General features: G+C 33.3%; 1 pseudogene; it reads left to right on the top strand.

Annotated features, from left to right (window-relative positions):
- The first annotated feature begins 3283 nt into the window (after positions 1–3283).
- Positions 3284–17116, top strand: LOC100931140 (annotated as a pseudogene).
- The last annotated feature ends 3661 nt before the right edge of the window (positions 17117–20777 follow it).

The raw sequence follows: 20777 nt of genomic DNA, 5'->3' as shown, positions 1-20777 counted from the left end.
AGGGATGTAAACTGTTTAAACTTTAAATTATATAAATGGGGGGGGGTAGGTGTTTCTCTCTGTTTACCTTTCTATTCTTCTCTTGAGTCCTGTGTAGATTAAGTTTTCTGTTTAGTTCTATTTTTTTTCCAATGTAAATGATTGAAGGGCTCTTACTTCATTGAAGATCCATTTCCTCGAGGTCTGGAGAAACTTACATGAATTGATGTTAAGTATAATAAGCAGAACCAGGAGATCACTGTACATGGCAACAACAAGATTATATGATGATCATTTCTGATTGTCATAAATCTCTTCAACGATGAGATGATTCAAGATCACTTCCAATAGTTTTGTGAAGAGAGCCATCTACACCCAGAGAGAGGACTGTGGGAACTGAGTATGAATCACAACATAGGATTTTTACTCTTCTTGTTGTTGCATGCTTGCATTTTCTTTCTCATTTTTTTTCTTTTTGATCTGATTTTCTTGTGCAGCATAATATTAGTGGAAATATGTATAGAAGAATTGCACATGTTTAACATACATTGGATTACTTGTTATCTAGGGGAGAGTGTGGGGAAAAGGGAAGGAAAAAAATTAGAACACAAGATTTTGTAAGGGTGAAGGTTGAAAATTCAATGTATGTATTTTGAAAATAAAAAGCTTTAATTAAAAAAAAAAAGAAGAAGAAGATTCATTTCCTCTCCTGAAAGATGATGCTGAGTCTTACTGGGTAGTTAATTCTTGGTTGTAACCCTATTCCAGGTGCTACACCTGTGGGCAGCCAGACCTTAGCTTCTTCTCTCAAGCTTCAGTGTGCATCTGGATACAAAGCAACCGTGTTCCCCAAAAAGAGTCATAAGCCAGAAGAGATGAAATCAAGATGCTCTTTATTATAGGCACTTTTCAATACCTTCCTCTCCTCTACAATCTTTGATTTCTCCTTATCTCCCCCTTTCCACACCAATCTCAAGGAAGTAAGTTTATGCTGACATGGGTGATTTAGGAAAGGTCAGAGACCCTGATAAGGAACATTATGCTGATATGGCTGAGTCAGGAAAGTCATGAAGCTCACCACATCTTGATGACAGAGCACTTCTCGGAATAAGCATGTTTTTGGGTCACTGTGACTTGTTCTTTTACCTGAGCCAACCCCAGGTCTCACATTTCTCAGGGGAACTACAATATAATACTTCCTTATCTCCAAGCCAGCACAGATATCCTGCCTGGGTCCATGACCCCTGAGCCCTGTGTCAGCACAAACTTCTTGTCCAGGCCCTCTAGGCCCCAACAACCCTAATGGCTTTGCCTTTTGTAATATTATATTGCAGGTCCTCCAATCCTTTATTGTAAAATTTACCAGATTCTGGGTAAGACTGACTGTTTTGAGTCTTGATATTTGAATTGCTTTTGTCTGGCAGCTTATGGTGTTTTATCCTTGAAGTTGTAGTTCTGGAGTTTTCAACAATGCTCTTTGGTTTTTCCTTATAGAATTTCTTTCTGAAGATGATTGATGGATTATTTCAATGAATATTTACACCTCTGTTTCTAGAATATCAGAACTGTTTTCCTTAATGATTTTTTTAAAGAATGTTAGCTAGTCTCTTTTTTTTTTTTGGTCAAGGTCTCATGCAGGCCAATAATTTTATTGTCTCTTCTGAATCTTTTTTACAGATTGGCTATTTTTCCAGTGTAGTCTTTCACATTTTGTTCCACTATTTTTTTATTCTTTTTAGTTTGACTAATTCTTGCTGTCTCATAGAGTCATTAACTTTCATTTGCCCCATTCTAGTTTTTGATGTGTGATTTTCTTCAGTTAGTTTTTGGTTCTCTTTTTCCATTTGGTTAATTCTACTTTGGAAGGTCTGTTTTGGGGGGAATTTTTTTTTTTTTGCATTTGACCAACTGTATTTTTTAAAGTTGTTTTATTCAGTTATTTCTTTCGTTCCTTTTCCAAGCTTTTTACTTTCTCTTGCATCTCTCTCTTTTTTTATCATTTTCTTCTGCTTCTCAAATTTGCCCTTTAAAATCTTTAAGGCGCAATTCCAAGAAGCTTCTCTAGGTTTGAGATCAATTCATTACATTTTTTAAATTTCTTCTGGGGGCATTTTGGCCTCATCTGAGTTGATGTTTTGGTCTTCTCTGTCACCATAGTAATTTTCTGTGGTCAAGGTTCTTTTCTGTTTATTGCTCATTCTCTGTCCTTTTCTTTTGGTATTTCTGTTTTTTACTTTTAAGGTGGAGCTCTGTTCCTGGGGTAAAGGGGGGGCTGTCTCAAGCTTCATGTGCAGCTCTGAGCCTTGGCTTTGAGCACAGCACTCCCTTGTGTTTGCATGGAGTAGCTTTGCTTTGTTTCCTAGAGTTTGACTTCTGAGCTGGGACTGGAAGCTGCTTCCCTGCTATGCTCCTCTTCTGAGCCAGGACTGAGAGTCTTAGATGCTAATTTGCTATGATTAAGACCCTCTCATGGCTTTCCCAGATTCTGTCTGAGCTGGGCTGAACACCTTTTTTATCCCAATGAGACTGACCTTTCTTGAAGTCTTTCCAATCTAGCTTCAGCTGGAGAGGGGTTTCATTCTATCAGTGTTCAGAGGCTGGGTTTTATGTGGTTTTCCATGGAAACTGGTAGAGCTCAAATAGCTTCCTGGCTTTCCTATGCCATTTCCGCCCCCAGAAATCAATGAGCAATATTTTTCAAAACCCAAATTGCTCACCTTCTGATATGAGGAAGGGACTCAGAAAAGGTACCCCCAAAATTGCCTGCTTCATGCAACTGTGATTTGCTTGCCACAGCAGGTAGATATCACAACCTCTGCTCAATGCATCACAGACATACACACACACAAACTGATGGCAAAGGGCATTAGTCATGGTAAAAATTTCTTAGAAGTAATGTAGTCATTAAAAAAACACACTCAATATATATATACAAAAATATTTGAAAAGATTTCATTATCATCAACACACAGAATGTGTACATGCTTATGGACAGCTCAAAACCTAAAAGTTTTGAAAAAACAAACAGTATTCCTTGCAAGAAAAGTCAGCATATTCTAAGAAATATCCCTGAGTATACCAAGACTGACAAGTGAAGACCAGCTTATGGAGCTCAGTACACATTTTGTTTTTTGTTGTTGTCTGGTTTCTCTGAACTGGCAAGAGTGATGATTAAAATAAAGGTGGCATTCATTTTGCAAACCTAATATGCTTATTAAAAGGAACTAATAAAAAAACCTCAATGACAATATGATTGCCACTTGTAAGAAAGATCCATTCTACCACCCTCAACAATGCTACAACCATGGTGCACCCTGATGAGGTCAAAGAAAAATTTTGTGAAGACCTGGATTCCTTCATCATTAATGTAGCAAACAAGGATAAGCTTATAATTCTGTCTTATGTTAATGTAAGAGTAGACATAGATCATCAGTCATGGCAAAAAGTTCTTATCAGTAATATAGTCATTTAAAAAAAGAAATAGCAGTAATCACTTATTGTTGAGAACTTTTTTTCATGACATTCTCAGCATTAATACTGCCTTTCATTTTCCTAATGCAATAAAACTTTATGAATAAATATTGACGCAGAATATCAGCATTTAATAGACTCTCATTGTAAAGAGAAGTCATGGACAGAATGGGAGAATGACAAGAATGGCTTCTCCACAGAGAGGACTATCAGAAGACTCAATGTCATCAAATTGGAGTGCTTCTCCAGACATAAACAATTCATGACTAATTTGGAGGGAAAGTTGAGTTGGTAACAATTGAACAGAAAAATAATAGAAAACTTTTAAAGATTTTGTTTGCATCATTGCATTTTTCATCTAGAAGAGAGAATTCACCAAGGTCAAAATTGATTTGAAGAGAATTATGATGAGGAAATTCAGAAACTATTAAACAAAAAAATGAAAATTCTATAGGGTTTATCAGTAAAATAATTCATCTGTCTTTGAAAAGACAGCATTTTACTTCATTCAAAGTAAAGTGCAAGCCAAGATGAGAGACTTGTAGGATTCTTACATCAATAAGAAGGTAGATAAAATTCAGTTTTACACTGATAGTAACAATCTAAAGTGCTTTTGTGATACCCTGACGGCTTTTTGAAGCATCTCAACTACTCAATATTGATCATGCCATATTGATTAGTGATAAAAAGTTAATCCTGGGGAAATAGGTTGAACATTTCCAAAGTCTTCTTAATAGATCAATCTGAATCCATTGACTCTGATTGAAATTTATCCGTGTCTAGCCAAACTTCTAGGTAATTCTGTTACAGCTGAAATATATAAGGGAGAGGACTACTTATACAAAACTTATGGAATTAGTGTGAGATGTCTGGGAAGAAGAGGTTATCTCTACACAAGTTCAAGAACATTTCTATCATCCATCTATGTAGAGGAAAAATAAGTAGGTAGTCCTGTTGTAATCACAGGTTGGCGTGTTCTTAGTCATTGCTTGCAAGATTCTTGCCAGACTCCTCCTTAATAGGCTGATACTTCATCTAAAAGATAATTATCTACACAAGAGCCTGTATGGCTTCAGACATAGCTAAGTGATGATTGATATGGTGGTTGCTGCTTGGTAAATCCAGGAGAAATGTCAGGATCAGAATGGAGGTCTGTACAAAATGTTCATCAATCTTTAATAATGTCAATCATGAGAGCTTGTGGAATATCATGGCAAAAAAAAAAAAACTGGTTATCACAGAAGCTTACCAATATTCTACATCATATTCAGAATGGCATGCTTGATTGGGTTCTGGGTAATACTCTCATGTTTTCCCAGTCACTAACAAAGTAAATTATGACTGTATTCTTGTTCTTAATTTTTTAAACATGTATTTAATCAGTTTTTATTCTTAAAGCTTTTTTTTTATTTTAAAACATATGCAAAACCTTGTGTTACAAATTTTTCCCTACCTTCCCCCAACCCCTCCCATAGACAACAAGTAATCCAATATATGTTAACCATGTACAATTTTTCTATAGATTTTTCCACAATTATCTTTTTTGCACAAGAAAAATCAGATCAAAAAGGAAAAAAAAAATGAGGAAGAAAACAAAATACAAGCCAACAGTGACAAAAAAGAGTGAAAATATTATGTTGTGACCCATCATGCCTGATTGAAACAGACCTTTTCTGAAGGTCTTCAAAAATACCTTTTGCTGGAAATTTGTCATACTCCAAATATTTGTGGATTCTCTCTATCCTAAACCAGTTCAGAGACTTGATCTGATGTTGATCTGTTGGACACCAGAAACTCAGATTTACTGAGCTCATTTACTCTCCAGCATCTATGCTTTTTAGCATGATGTTTTCAGTAATATTATTGGATGCTTGGATAAAATGTAAGAGTAAAAACAGCATCAAGTCAGGTACCATGCTGATGAGAAATTTTTTAACTTGAAAAAGCTTCAAGCCAAGACTAAAATGAAGTGAGAGTTGATGTGTAGCTTTTTGTTTGTACATAATTGTGCATTCAATGCAGTCACTAAAGCTAAGATGAAACAACATATAAATCAATTCTCTCCTGCTTGTGGCAATTTTGTTATAATAACAGAACTACACTATCCATATGTGGAACCATTACTTACAATAAATGGAGACATTTTGAATATCATGGATAAGTTCACTTATGTTAGATACTTTTCAGGGATATATATATATATATATATATATATATATATACATAGAGCCTGAGGTTGACACATGCATTTCCTGAGCTAGCTCAGTGTTTGAGAGTCTCCAAAAAAGAAAAAAAAAATGTGAAAGAAATGATATTAGATTGCCTATTAAACTGAAAGTCTATACAACTGTTGTACTCACTTCATGCTGTATGCTTCTGAAAACTAAAAACTGTATCAATGCCATGGAAGGAAACAGAATCATTTCCATTTAAATACTCAGGAAGATTCTGAAAATCAACCAGCAAGATAAAGTGCCAGACACGGAGTTCCTTTTTTTAAGCTTAAATACCAAGCATTCAAACTCTACTGCAGAGTACAACTGTAATGGCTAGTTAATTGTTCAAATGCCAAAAATAGCTTTGTCTTAAACACAGTTTTATGGGGAACTCATGCAAGGCAATTGCTCCAACAAAAATCAGAAGTAGCAATACAAGATCTCAAGGTCTCTCTAAAGAACTTTTGAAATGATTATGAGAAATGGAGGATACTTGACACAGTATCACCTAACATGGCTTGCTGAAATCACAAAAGGTAGCAAAGTAGAATTGTTGCAACTCAAAAAAAGAAAGTGAGATGTGTACATTTAAACTTTCTCCATTTCAAATGTTTTTATGACCTATTTGTGCCTGACTTGTGGTAAAAAATTCTGAGCTCTTATTGATCTGATCAGTCACAGTTAGGCACACAGGCCCCAGCATATTGATATTATTGTATTCCTTTTCTACAATGAAGCACAACAAGCAACCAACTAGATACTAATTAAGAAAATTTTAGTTTTTAATTTGTCTTTGCTATATCTTGACTTCTGTGATCCTGCATCAAGACTTCTCTGATTATCAGTTTCTTGACTTCAAAATAAAGAATTTAAAAATCTGATCTTTATGAAAAATTTTAGCAATAAATCCTCTGATTTTATAATTCTATTATAATTCTATAATTCTATAAAAGTATATAGAATTGTGAGGAGACTGGAAAAAAGATCATATGAAAATTTTTCAAAAGACCCGGGAATAATTAGACAGAAGAATAGAAGATTTAGAAAGAATAAAAAAATTTAATTTGAAGAATGCCCAGGTAGAAGAGAGATTAGACTGATTCTCAGTCATTTCAGATAGTTGACTTAAAGGTTGCTGACATCCTGGGCAAGGTGAACATATATGTTTTATATTTTACATCTTTAAGTTAAAATATTTTTCTACACACTAACAAATATAACTGCCTATTTTCTACAATTAGCATTTCTAGGAACTATATAATAACTCAAATTAAGGAAAACATTCTTAACTTTAAAGTAGTTCAAAAGTGGAATGGATCCTCTCCTACAATCATAGTGACTCTATAGTTGAACCTACTAAAAATAATTCCCAATAAATCTGATGATGACTAAATGTTTGAAGATATTCAACAAATTATGGTTAGTCTAGTTCACATCAAGACCAATAAAATCTAAATTCCTTAAAGGAAGGTACTCTGGTTTTGTCTTTGAATCTGCAGTGTCTAGCACATAGTATATATGATAAATACTTTTTGAATACTAAATAAATGTTGTACTCTATCTCTCTATTTCTCTTTCTATATCTCTCTTTATATATATATATATATATATATATATATATATATATATATATATAATATGGAGGGGCACAGTATTCATATAGGTCAAGTCCAATCCCTAACAAATACTATCCATGTGACCACAAGGAAGTCACTAAAACTTTAATTTGCAGGGGAGCTTCTGGTTTTTGTGGGAGTGAAGAGTTATCACATTCTCCATTTGGAAACCTATTCACTGATTATATCACAGCTACAGGGCAAATCTTAATCAATGAGCAAATAGTTGTTTGAGTACCTAATCTCATTGTGCCTCTTTAGTTTTCTTATCTGGTTCTAATTGGCTATCAGTGCCTCCTGGTCAAAGCCCCATTTGGTCCTTGTTAGGGTACTGATTGACTAAGATTGAATGTAAATAGCAGTCATTTCTTCTTTGGTCAGAAACTTTGAGGGTCTTCCTCTCAGAGATCCATTCATCTATTCTTTTAGGGTTTGTTTGCTTTTGTTTTTTTTTGTTTTTTTTTTTGGGGGGGGGGCTAGGTGAAAGAGAAGATTCTTTACCTCAATTCCTATTTAGTTTTAATTACTGAATAGATGTCCAACTGAGACTTGTAGCTTAGAGGCCAAGGTCTCTCATTGCATCCAGGGCCATATGCAGTCCTCCTGATCTATATCTGGCCATTGTACCCAAATGGCTTTGGGGGGGAAAGAGAGGCAGGTGACCATGAACAACTCTCCTTCACTAAAATCCAACTCACTTGCATCCCCTCCCTAATGTCATGGTCCTCTTTGAAAACGAATGACAGACAACAACTTAGCAAACTTAAACAAATATTAAATCAAGAGATAAATTTATATTATGTCAGCTATATCAATACTATTTTAGATTCATGTCTAGGAATGTGAATATGTATACCTAATGTGTTTGTATACACACATATAAAAATATATCCTTTTCTTAACTGCAACCTTCTTCTTTAGGGGGATGGAGAAAGGAAGAGGAAAGAATAAAGGAGAAAGTTCACAGCATAGAATAAAAGAAAAACCTAAAAGAAAGCAAAGAAAAAAATGGATAGTCATGAATATAATATAAGTATACTTAATATAACATAATTAATAATATAATTGATATAACATATGTTTCCTTGAAATGTAAATTTAATATTACATGTTTTCTAACATCCCTGATGTTTCACTGGGCACCTGATCATTTCATTTGTTTTTCCATTTTCTCTTTCTGTTTGTGTTTTTTCTTATTTTATATTTAAGTTTAAATAAATGAAATTTTAAAATAAACTCTATAATGAAAGATCTAAGTACTACCATAAAATAATAGCCTCTCTATTGCCAAAAAGAATTCATAGTTCTAAAACTAAGGGGACCAAGAGCTTAAATTTACAAGGGAATAACAGAAAAGGTTTAGTAGGGAAAACCAAAAATAACTACCTTAGAAATTTTTAATTCATGAGGAATAAAAGACATTAGGGTCATGATTTATGCAATAAAAATGGGACAAAAAAGAAGCAGGACTTTTCTGCTTACTCTATTCTGCATTGCTGTTTTCTACTCTATGCAATAAGATAGTCCTTCTAGCTTAAGTGCATATCAACCAATCTTATCACCAAACTGTTAACTCAATTTTTGACTTACACTGTTTCTCTTTGTATCATTTCCCATCTGATTGGAAGACTGAAGGATACAGTGTCCTCCTAATGCCTTTTTTTTTTTTTTTATGAAGAGCAAAAGTTTTGGCTCACTCCCCTGTTGCTCTTTAGGGTTTCAAAAACAAAATGTTCTTCTTGTTCCAGATAATCCCTTATCTCCATCTCTGCCTTCTTTCCTGACCTTTTATTTGTGTTATTCACCATTCTGGTACCATAAGATTCTGAGCTCCTTGAAGTCAGAGACTGTAATTTTATTATTATTAGTTGCATTTCCACTATTTAGCAAAATGCCTGACAAAATACCCCATTCTGGAGAGCAATCTGGAATTATGCCTCAAAAGTTATCAAATTGTGCATATCCTTTGATCTAGTAATGCTACTAGTGGGCTTATTCCCCCAAAGAGATACTAAAGAAGGGAAAGGGACCTGTATGTGCCAAAATGTTTGTGGCAGCCCGTTTGTAGTGGCTAGAAACTAGAAAATGAATGGATGCCCATCAATTGGAGAAGGGCTGGATAATTGTGGTATATGAATGTTATGGAATATTATTGTTCTGTAAGAAATGACCAGTAGGATGAATACAGAGAGGCTTGGGGAGACTTACATGAACTGATGCTAAGTGAAATGAGCAGAACCAGGAGATCATTATACACTTCAACAATGATACTGTATGAGGATGTATTATGATGGAAGTAGATTTCTTTGATAAAGATATCTAACTCAGTTACAATTGATCAATGATGGACAGAAGCAGCTATACCCAAAGAAATAACACTAGGAAATGAATGTAAACTGTTTGCATTTTTGTTTTTCTTCCTGGGTTATTTTTACCTTCTGAATCCCATCCTTCCTGTGTAACAAGAGAACTGTTCGGTTCTGAACACATATATTTTATCTAGAATATACTGTGACATATTTAACATGTATAGGACTGCTTGCCATCTGGGGGAGGGGGTGGAGGGAAGGAGGGGAAAAATTAGAACAGAAGTGAGTGCAAGGGATAATGTTATAAAAAATTACTCAAGCATGTGTTCTGTCAATAAAAAGTTAAAAGAAAAAAAAAAGAAGATAAGGGTATAAGGGCAGAGGTAACATATGATACATTTCTTTAAGTCTAACCAAGTTCAGAATTCTTTATATTCTTTTCTTTAAAAAAAAAAGTTTTCTTTTTTTTTTCAGTGAGACTAAGAAGAATAAAGTATGTTATTTGGGGGTATAAAAAGCTATTAACATCTAAACAAGAGTCTTGCAATCAGTGGAATAAAATATAGTTTACCTATGTAATATGATGTTAAATCAACATGAGAAAAATGCATAGTCCCCCTGCTACCACAACAAAAAAGTTCACCAAGATAATTTTTGTTATGTCTCTTCTACTGAAAAATATTCCTGGCAGAAATATTGATCTTTAAAACATAATAAATAATTAAATGATTACTATTATAATACTACTACTACTACTAAATCTATTTAGGAGGCATTAAATATAATAATCATCTCAACAATATTGTGAGGATGGATATTATTATGATTTCTTTTAGAGATGAGGTACTAGAGGAGCAGATGGAATTAATTAATTTGTTACCATAAGGTAACCTAGCCAATGAATTAGAGATAAAATTTTAAAGGGTATCAATTTAAAAAAAATTATCATATGATTTGCTTTTTATTGAGTAAATATTTCAAAACTGAAAATTATTTTTAAAATTATTTATTTTTTCTTTATTTTTTTCTCATTTTTTGTTTATGTGAAGGATTTGATAGTTCATTGTATCCTACAGCTGTGTTAGGAAAGAGGGATAGCTAAGTGGGCATAGTTGATAGAATGAGGGGGGAAGAGGACTTGAATCAAGAAAACCCATCTTCTTGAGTTCAAATCTGGCCACTAAAACATACTACAGGTGTGACCCTAGACAAGTCACTCAACCATTTGCTTCAATTTTCTCATCTGTAAAATGAACTGGAGAAGAAAATGTCAAATCACCTCAGTATATTTGTCAAGAAAATTCCAGATGGGGGACACAAAGATTTGGACATGATCAAAAAATTACTAAACAGCAATATTAGTGAATAAAATTCACTCATTTAACTTACTATTATTATTTGAGTAAAGAAAATTAGAAATTAGCATATTTTAATTTAAGGAGTTTTACGTAAATTAACCAGAATAGGATATGAATTTTAAGAGCTTTGTCAAATGAACATTGTTACTAAAAATTCTCTAAGCTTTCATAAGGGCCTTCATCACGGTAAAATTGAAGAGAAAGTGGTGTGGTGTTCTTCTATAATATAATGGTTCTCTGGGAGCAGGTTTCTTGGGGAGGTTTCCAGAGGCAGCCTTGGTTTAAGCTCCATGTAATAATCATCTCAAATGCACCCAGGTATTAAAAGTTTAAATCCTTTATTGTCTCCTTCAAAACAGCTGGCTAGTTTTCTTAGATGCCTATCTCCCTGCTTGGTTCCAAGAGCTCTTGCAGCTTGTCTGCCACTTCAGCCTCCAGCTCTCTCTGAATCTTGGTTCTCCTCTTCTCAACTGACTCCAGGAGCTCCTTATATATGATCTCTTAAAGGTGTAAACCCAAACTCCTCCTCCGAGACTGGGATTGTGGGAGGTATAACTTGTGAATCTCCCAAACTTGTGAACTCTAACGTGTGAGCTAATGTGTGAACTCTCAAATCTATGAACTTAAGCATTGTTTTTCTCAATTCCAGTTAGTTGTCACCTTGTTTCAAGTTCTAGCTCATAACAAAGTGGGACAGAAAAAAAGATAAAAGTAAGGTAAGAAAATCCATGCAGGAATAAAACTGGGAGTAACATAACTTAGTAGTATATAGGCTCTAGGAATGATTGAACTTGATAAACAAAGGTGTAAAAAATTAGTATTATGATTGTAAGCTACAGAGCAAGATGAGAAAAATTACCAACTGTATTTAAGTTCATAAGTGTAGCTGGCTAACAACTTTTAAAAAATTGAATTGAGGACTTGTTTTTGACTTTCTTTAGGTTGTAAGTCTGGGATTTTGTCAATAAATCATACAGATACAAATTTGGAATTTAGCTCTACAGCTTCATCTGGTAAGAAGTCATTAAGATGTAAATCATTCAACTACAAATGAGATGTCTGTGATTTCCAATTCAACCAGAAAATAAAGAATGAGAATAAAGATGAGCAAAGTCCATTTATATACAACTGAGATTTTTATTTGTAGCATAAAACAACACAGCTGGGTAGAATACAATGAAATAGATAATAATATTCAGAATTTTTAAAAGCAATAAATAATTTAATCAGGAACAAAAAAAATAAAGCAAAGAAGGATTGTGTCTTAGATAAGCTAAGTCTCTTACTAACCCCAAAGAGCAAGAAATATAACAAACTGAATAGTATGAGTAAGGTCAATGAAAAAGAAAGCGAGAAATCCTACACAAAACAAATTCTACAGAAAATAAACAATAATAACAACAGAAAGCTTTACCAGTCCATTCTTCTCAGTGACTCTATGTGCTAGTAACCCAGTATCTTTTGCAGTATAGCAGTATCTATTGTTGGAAAAAAAATTTTTATTCCTCAATGATTCAGTCTCCCCTGTCTTTCAGTGAAGAGAAATTTAAAAATACAGCCAACTCCAGAGATCTGGACAAAATATAACCAGTGTCATTGAATATAGAAGACTGATATCAGTGAAGGGCCAGTGAAAATAATGTCTGAAACATCAATGAAGGTCCTTTTAAAAAGAAGAACCAGAGATAAATTTTCTATAAGCTGATCATTTCCTGTATCACTCCATTCTTACAACTAGAAAAGCAGCAAATAAAATGAATGAGTAAATGCAAAATTAAATGTCAATGAACAATAGCAAACAGCAAAAAATATTTAAAAGAGGTAAATAGCTAAATAGCACAATGGATAGAACACTGACCCTGTGAAATCAGAAAGATCTGAGTTCAAATGCGGCCCCAGAACACTTTCCTGGCTGTGTGACCCTGAACAAGTAACTTAACCCCAATTGCCTTGGGTGAAAAAAATTAAGAGATCTCTACAACAAAACTCAGAGAAATTCTAGAAGAGGCAGTGGTAACAAGAAAGGAAAATAGTTAACAAAAGAAATGATCTAATACAAAGAATTAATATTATGCAGTGAAGAAAACAAATGCAAAAATCTCTAAAGAAAAAGGAGGGAACTATAGCCATTTTCTCACCCTCCCTTCCCATTTGATCTCTTATAAAAATAATTATAAGAATCTGTGGGATGGTTCAGAAAAAAAAAAAAAACACAACAAAACAAAACAAAACCAAATCAATGAAACTAAAGTAACTAAACAACAAAATGAATAATTTAGAATAAATGATGATGGACATTTTTAAAAGCAGCTGTTATAAAAAGAGTGGCAAACTAAAACCTCCAAAATACAGCAGTATAAGAAAAATGAGAGGTTTAAATAAAAACATGAGGTGGAAGTAGATATCTGAAATATGCCAAAGAAAATAATTCTAAAGATAGAACATACAAAGATATGCAGAAATTTTTTCCATTAAAATCATAATAAAGTTTTAAAAAGTCTAAAGTCATACTTCATGAAATTATTTATAAAAAATAAGTAGAATTGAAATAGAAGACAAGGTATGAACTCATTTTTTAAAAAGTCACCATCAAAAAGAAACAGCATTTAAAACAGTAAGAAATACTATGTTTTAGGTTGAAAACTACAACATTAAAACAGTGGATATTAAAGAAAAAAAATAAAATTGTTTCTTCACTTTAATCAAGAAAACCAATATTAAACTACTAAGATTATAATTTAGTTGTGATAAATAAAAGAAAAATAATATGATTCAGTAAAATTAAAGAGATCAGTTTACACCTGAAATATAACAATCTCCAATGAAAAATAATGGACTTTGAGTAAAAGGCTAAATTTGCAGTATTTCTTAAAAGGAAATCAGAATTAATCATATAAGTAAAGAAAAAAAAACACAAATATAAAACAAAAATAATATAATTGAACACAAAAATAGTGACTAATAAGAAAAGATAAGAAAAACTTAAAGAAACAAAGAAGATAATCATAATGATATGTTGAATAATGCTGATGTCAAAAAATACATTTAGGAAATAACAAAAAATTCTTAACCAGAACTCTAAAAATAATACAATATATCCAAACTTATTGATAAATTAAATACAATCTTTAATTGCCTGTTGTTTTCTTCTTTCTTTCCTTCCTTCCTTATCTTCCTTTTTTTTCTTTTCTTCCCTTCTTCTTGTCTTTTTTTTATTTATTTGTTTTTTTCATTTCTCCTTTGAGCTTGAGTTGCTTTTTATTTACTCTCTTGGAATCTGACTTGAATGTTTTGCTCTTGAACTCTATTTTTGACTTTTGTCTAATACTCTTAGAGTGGTTAACCTCTTTAAACTCCTATATTTCACATTCTGTTGACTTCATTTTCTCAGTCTAAATATCAGATTAAACCATTGTATCACCTTGTTTCACTATGTTTGATCTTCTTGATATGCTAGCATTCTGGTAACAATAACAAGACATTTATTAATTGATTTATCTAAACACACATGGGTTGTAATAATAGTGGAGGGTTGGCAACAGTGGATATTTAACTACATATTTATTCAGAATATTTATGTCAGTTTAACAGTTGCTAAAAAAAAAAGGAATACAAAGAAAACTGGGGAATAAAAGAGAACTGAGGTTTGAGGCATCTCAGAATGAACAATAGACTTTGAACAAGAATAACTTCGTTCAATTCTTAGCTCTTGTTGTTTATGTGACTTTGGACAAGTAACTTTTTCCTTACAATAAAACGAAGGAATTCAATTTCATGCAAAATCAACCTTCACAAGTATTAAAAATGTATTCACTGTGTGCAGTGGAATATAAAGTGCTCAAGTGGATCATCACTAAAATCTGGACCTGATATGAATTTTTGCGTTCCTTCCAACTACCCAACTTGTGTAAACTTATAAAAATGAAACAACCCATTTAAAGCGTTTTTAAATAAAAAAAAAATTAGACAATTTTGAGCAAGAAGTAGCTAGCTTTTAGTGATAACTTGGTAATAATGCTTTAGATAATTTCTGATCTGGATTATTTGCTGAAAAATTCTGCTACATAAAAGTTAGTTACAAAACATGTGAGAAACTTTTTATCTCATTCTAGATACAAAATTATTTTAAAATGTCATGATCCCCACCTAAAATTCACTTTTAAAGTCAGATATAACCATCAATTTCATTCACTTCCTTAATTCTTAGATCTCTACTATATAAAGGACATTGATATGAAAAGTAAATAAGCAAGGAATCTAAGTGGCACAAAAAAAAAAAAAAAAACATGCATAGAACAAGTAAGAATTGCAGAACAGACATTCTCTAATCCAAGTCCATTAAGACTTTGGTACAAATCTTTAAAATCTTTAAGACATAGGTGTCAATGTTAATTTTATTCTAAAGTTTATGGCCCCCTTCTATCTATGGAATGTACCTACATGACTCATTTTTTCCTTAGTTCCCTCTGGCACGATTCAGCAATGACAAAACCAAATGGATCCGTTTATTAAGAAGAGATATTTAAATTACTATATATAATATGGAAACAGGACATACACTGGGGAATTTTTATAGAGATGGCAGAGATTTTATTCTTATTATTATTCAGGTTTGTAGGATATTCATCTTTGTAATTAACCTATTTTATAAGACTAAAGGGCAAAAAAGGGCTCTGATCATTGCCTTCTCAAAATATCTACCATACCAATGAACCACACTTCACTGGTTTTCACTGCACCAGTCAAATGTTCTCTTATAATGAATGCACTTAGTCTGCAAGGACAGAACACTCAAGAGTGTAAATGATTTATTTTTCACCCCATTTGCCCTGATTTCTAAGTAGGTAATAATGTCACTCAGGAACTCCTAAGCCAAACTTTGAGTGTCAAAATAACTAGCGATCTTATGGACATTTCTGACAAAGAATACATGAAGATAATGTTTCTGTGGACTAGAATCATCAAGCATGAATTCTCTAAGGAAGCAAGAAATTTAAAATACATTTAAAATATCACATACTTTTTGGAAAATTAAATTTTAGTTTTTTATTGCTATGACTTTTAATGTCTAGATTATCTTTCAGAAAAGATGTTAATAAATCAAAAATATGTCACTATAGCATTATAAATTCAACATCACTTCATAATTTTCTGTCTTACCTGTCCTGTCTCTATAAAAGTCATAAACTTTCAATTCTTATTTAGTGACTTCTGTGCAAATTTCAATTCACTCAATATTAGATTCTAAGGCAGGCAAGCTTTTTCATCAGTGTGAGTAAGGCAGCAGTATTACATTGCTTAACAGTCATATTATCATAGAAGAATGAGTAAGGTGAACATTAATGAAGCATTAAGCAAAACACAACACAAGTAACAGAATGCAATAATCTGCTGGGGTTTTTTTTTAACCTTTAAATATCAATTGAGAATATTTCTATTCTCTCTTCAGCTCCCTTTTAATTTCCTATTTGGAATATGTGGATAAAGAATTGCTTCAAATTACTTTTGAGTTTCTTTTGGTTTTTTAGCAGTTTTATCAAAAAGTTGCTTTTCAAGTAGTTTTCATTTTTTTAGTGTACTTAACATTAGACTGCAATGAGTGGTACTTCGTCTTGTTTATCTAATCTGCCTAAAATATTTTTTTTTCTATTTCTAAAACCTGTTTTAAGATAGTTATAGTAATTATTGATCTAAAATACATTTGTAACTTTCCTTCTCTCTTTCTCTCTCTTTCCTCAGATTCACATCTCTTCGCTGCCACTATGCTTGCTCTCCAAACCTTGTGAATCGCAAGATCATCAAGAAGAGGACCACAAAGCTCATCCAGCACCAGTTCTACAGATATGTTAAGATCAAGAGAAACTGGCATAAACTAAGAGGCATTACTAACAGAATGTAAAGACAATTCAAAGGCCAGATCTTGATGTCCAATATTGGTGTAAAAAGCTCTAAGAAGACAAAACACATGTTACCAAGTAGATTCAAGAAGTTTTTGGTGCACAATATCAGACTTAGAAGAGCTCTTGATGTGCAACAAATCTTATTGTACTGACATTGCTCACAATATTTCCTCAAAGAATCTGAAAGCCATTGTTTAGAGCACAATTCAGCTAACAATCAAGATCACAAATAAAAATGCAAGACTGAAGAATGAAGAAAATGAGTAAAACAATTTGCATATTTTTATTTCTTTTTGTTCCTTTTTATTGTAGAAAGTTTGTTTATTTTTAATACACATGCATTTTTTTCCATCAAGAATATGTTTTATTGTATTTCTAGGGGTCTCTAGCAGCAGTCTTCCTTTCAATTCAGTAATTACCATGAGAGTAGCAAGGTGTTAAAGTCCAAGTCCTTTATTATCTCCTTCCTGGGGTTGGACAGATTTCTGGAGAGCCTTTCAGACTAGCCTTGGTCTCAATGGAGAAATGCCCACCACCAGAAGCCTGACTGAAGGTGGAAATGAATCTCTGTCTCCTTAGCTCCAAGAACTTCCAGTGTGGCTCTCAGTTCCTGCTTATATGAGACACACTGAGTATAAACCTATCATTATATCTCTAGGAAACCATTATTTATTGTAAGATTAAATCAATTCCAGTTAGTTAGTACCTTGTAAGAATCTTTGTTTCAAGTTCAGAGTTCTGGCCCATAACAATGATATCCTGGTTCTTTTTCTTGATGATGATTTTAGGGTAGAACAATCAATTTTAAATCATCTCTCCTGGATCTATTTTCCAGGTCAGGTGTTTTTCCAATGAAATATTTCACATTATTTTTATTCTTTTGGTTTTCTTATATTGTATCTTGATTTCTCATAAAGTCACCAGCTTCAATTTTCTTAATTTAACTCTTAAAATTTTTTTTTTTCTCAGCAAGCTTTTTGGGCAATTTTCCTTTTTTAGGGATTCTTCTCCTCATTAGCTTTTTGTATTTCCTTTTACACCATTCTCAATTCTTTTTTTTTTTAATTTTTCTTCAATTTCTTTTACTTGATTTTCAAAGTCTTTCTTTGAGCTCTTCCATGGCCTAAGACCAATTTTTTTTTATGTGCCTTGGAGGTTTTAGATGTAGGAGTTTTGATTTTGTTATATCCTTTTGAATGTGTGTTTTCATCTTCATTGTCACTCTAGTAACTTTCTATGGTATCTTTTTCTGTTGTCTGTTAATTTACCCAGCTTATTTTATCCTAGCTGTTAATTTGCCCTACCTTACCCAACTAGAAAATTGTTCCACTATATCTTTGTTGTGTATTCTGATGCTCTAAAATAGCTTACTGTTATTATTTAAAGGAGTTTGGAGTGGTTGGGGGAAAAACACAAAAGTTCCTGCTTTACTCAGTCATCTTGGCTCTGCCTCCATAAACTTAAGTTTAGTTTGATAGTAATCCTCTAATTCTGTTTTTAACTCGCTGTTGTTAAAGTAGGGCTCTATTTCCATAGTGGAGGTTGCACTGTCCCAAACTTCAGGGACTTTGTTCAGCTGTTTTCAGAACTCCTTTTAGGGACTTTACCATAATCACTCTTTTTCTACTCTTTAGTGTCCCTGCCCTTTCATAGCTGTAAAATCTAGTGTGCTAAAGCAATAGTGTCCTTCTTCACTATTTCTAGCCATATGAAAAGATGCTCCAAGTCATTATTAAATCAGAGAAATGCAAATTAAAACAACTCTGAGATACCACTACACACCTGTCAGACTGGCTAGAATGACAGGGAAAGATAATGTATAATGTTGGAAGGGATGTGGGAAAACAGGGACACTAATACATTATTGGTGGAACTGTGAATACATCCAACCATTCTGGAGAGCAATTTGGAACTATGCTCAAAAAGTTATCAAATTGTGCATACCCTTTGACCAAGCAGTGTTACTACTGGGCTAATATCCCAAAGAGATCATAAAGAAGGGAAAGGGACCTGTAGGTGCAAGAATGTTTGTGGCAGCCCTCTTTGTAGTGGCTAGAAACTGGAAACTGATTACATGCCCATCAATTGGAGAATGGCTGAATAAATTGTGATATATGAATATTATGGAATATTATTGTTTTGTAAGAAATGACCAACAGGATGATTTCAGAAAGGCCTGGAAAGACTTACACAAACTGATGCTGAGTGAAATGAGCAGGGCCAGGAGATCATTATATTATTCAACAACAAGACTATATGATGACCAATTCTGATGGACCTGGCCATCCTCAGAAATGAGATCATCCAAATCATTTCCTATTGAGCAGCAATGAACTGAACCAGCTATGCCCAGCGAAAGAACTCTGGGAAATGACTAAAAACCATTACATTGAATTCCCAATCCCTATATTTTTGCCCACCTGCATTTTGGATTTCCTTCACAGGCTAATTGTACAATATTTCAGAGCCTGATTCTTTTTGTACAGCAAAATAACGGTTTGGTCATGTATACTTATTGTGTATCTAATTTATATTTTTATATATTTAACATCTACTGGTCATCCTGCCATCTCGGGGAGGGAGTGGGGGGAAGGAAGGGAAAAATTGGAACAAAAGGTTTGGTTTGGCAATTGTCAATGCTGTAAAGTTACCCATGCATATAACCTGTAAATAAAAGGCTATTAAAAATATAAAAATAAAATAAAGATTTTAGAGGAAAAAAAAAATAGTGTCCTTCCTCAGTGCTAGTAAAGAGACCTCCTATGGAGTGAGATCTCCAAAAGCTTCCATTGTCCCCAGTATCCATTTCCATTTTTGTATGCTGGTTTCCCAAGGCCCTCTCACCCTGTTGATAAATTTTCCCTGACTTATTTTTGTTGCCTCTGGGCTGAGGGATCTAGTGACCACCCCAGCTGCTGCTGGTTCAGAGGTCTCTAGGCCTGTTCCTTCTTTGCTTATTCTGGGGCCAGATCTAGGACTTGGGCCTATGATGATTACACTGAGACTGTGCTCTGCCTCCCACCCTGGTGCTACAGATCTTTTCTGCTGACCTTACAAAAAGTCTTTGGTCTCTCTAGGTGAGAAACCTGGAAGCCACTAGTACTCCTGCTGAGTCAGAGCCCATTATCACTTTGCTAGCACTGGCACTGAGCACAAAGCCCAGACCTAACTTGCACAGGAGCAGTCTGCTCCAGGACTGCATACTTCACTACTGGAGCCACAGAGCTTTCCTGCTGACTTCTAAGATGTCATCAACTAGAAAATTGTTCCACTACATATTTGTTGCGTATTCTGATGCTCTAAAACAGCTTACTGTTATTATTTAAAGGAATTTGGAGTGGCTGGGGGGAAAACACAAAAGTTCCTGTTTTACTCAGTCATCTTGGCTCTGCCTCCATAAGCCTTAAGTTTAGTTTGATACTAATCCTCTAATTCTGGAAAAAAGCCTTTTGTCATTGTTTTATTTATAGCAATTATAATATTAATGATGCTACATTACATTGAAAGCATTATGAAACTATTGGTATAAGTATAAGTTTTCTTATTTTTAATAAAATGATTAATTAATTATACTAATACTTTAATACTTTTCCTGATTTGGATTCATCATTTTCTTCTTGGCATAAATCCAAACTCTGCAATCAATAATTTTAATATGTTAATTATTCATCTTTGTTATTATTTTATGTAATAAATCCTAATGTTTGGTTAGTAAAAATCACACTCACACATATATATATATATGTGGGTATCTATACCAGTATATATATATATATATATATATATGTTTGTGTATTTTGTATAAATGTGCTTATATGCATATTTTGCATGTATGTATGGAGGTATGTATATGTATTCTCATTGTTCTCTCTCCCTGATTTAGGCATCAGGTCCATCCTCATTCAATCATTCATTTATTCATCTATCA

The sequence above is a fragment of the Sarcophilus harrisii genome, chromosome 3, assembly GCF_902635505.1.
Source record: "Sarcophilus harrisii chromosome 3, mSarHar1.11, whole genome shotgun sequence".
Taxonomy (NCBI): Eukaryota; Metazoa; Chordata; class Mammalia; order Dasyuromorphia; family Dasyuridae; genus Sarcophilus; species Sarcophilus harrisii.
The sequence above is the reverse complement of the archived record's forward strand: the minus strand, read 5'-3'. Positions and strand labels throughout refer to the sequence as shown.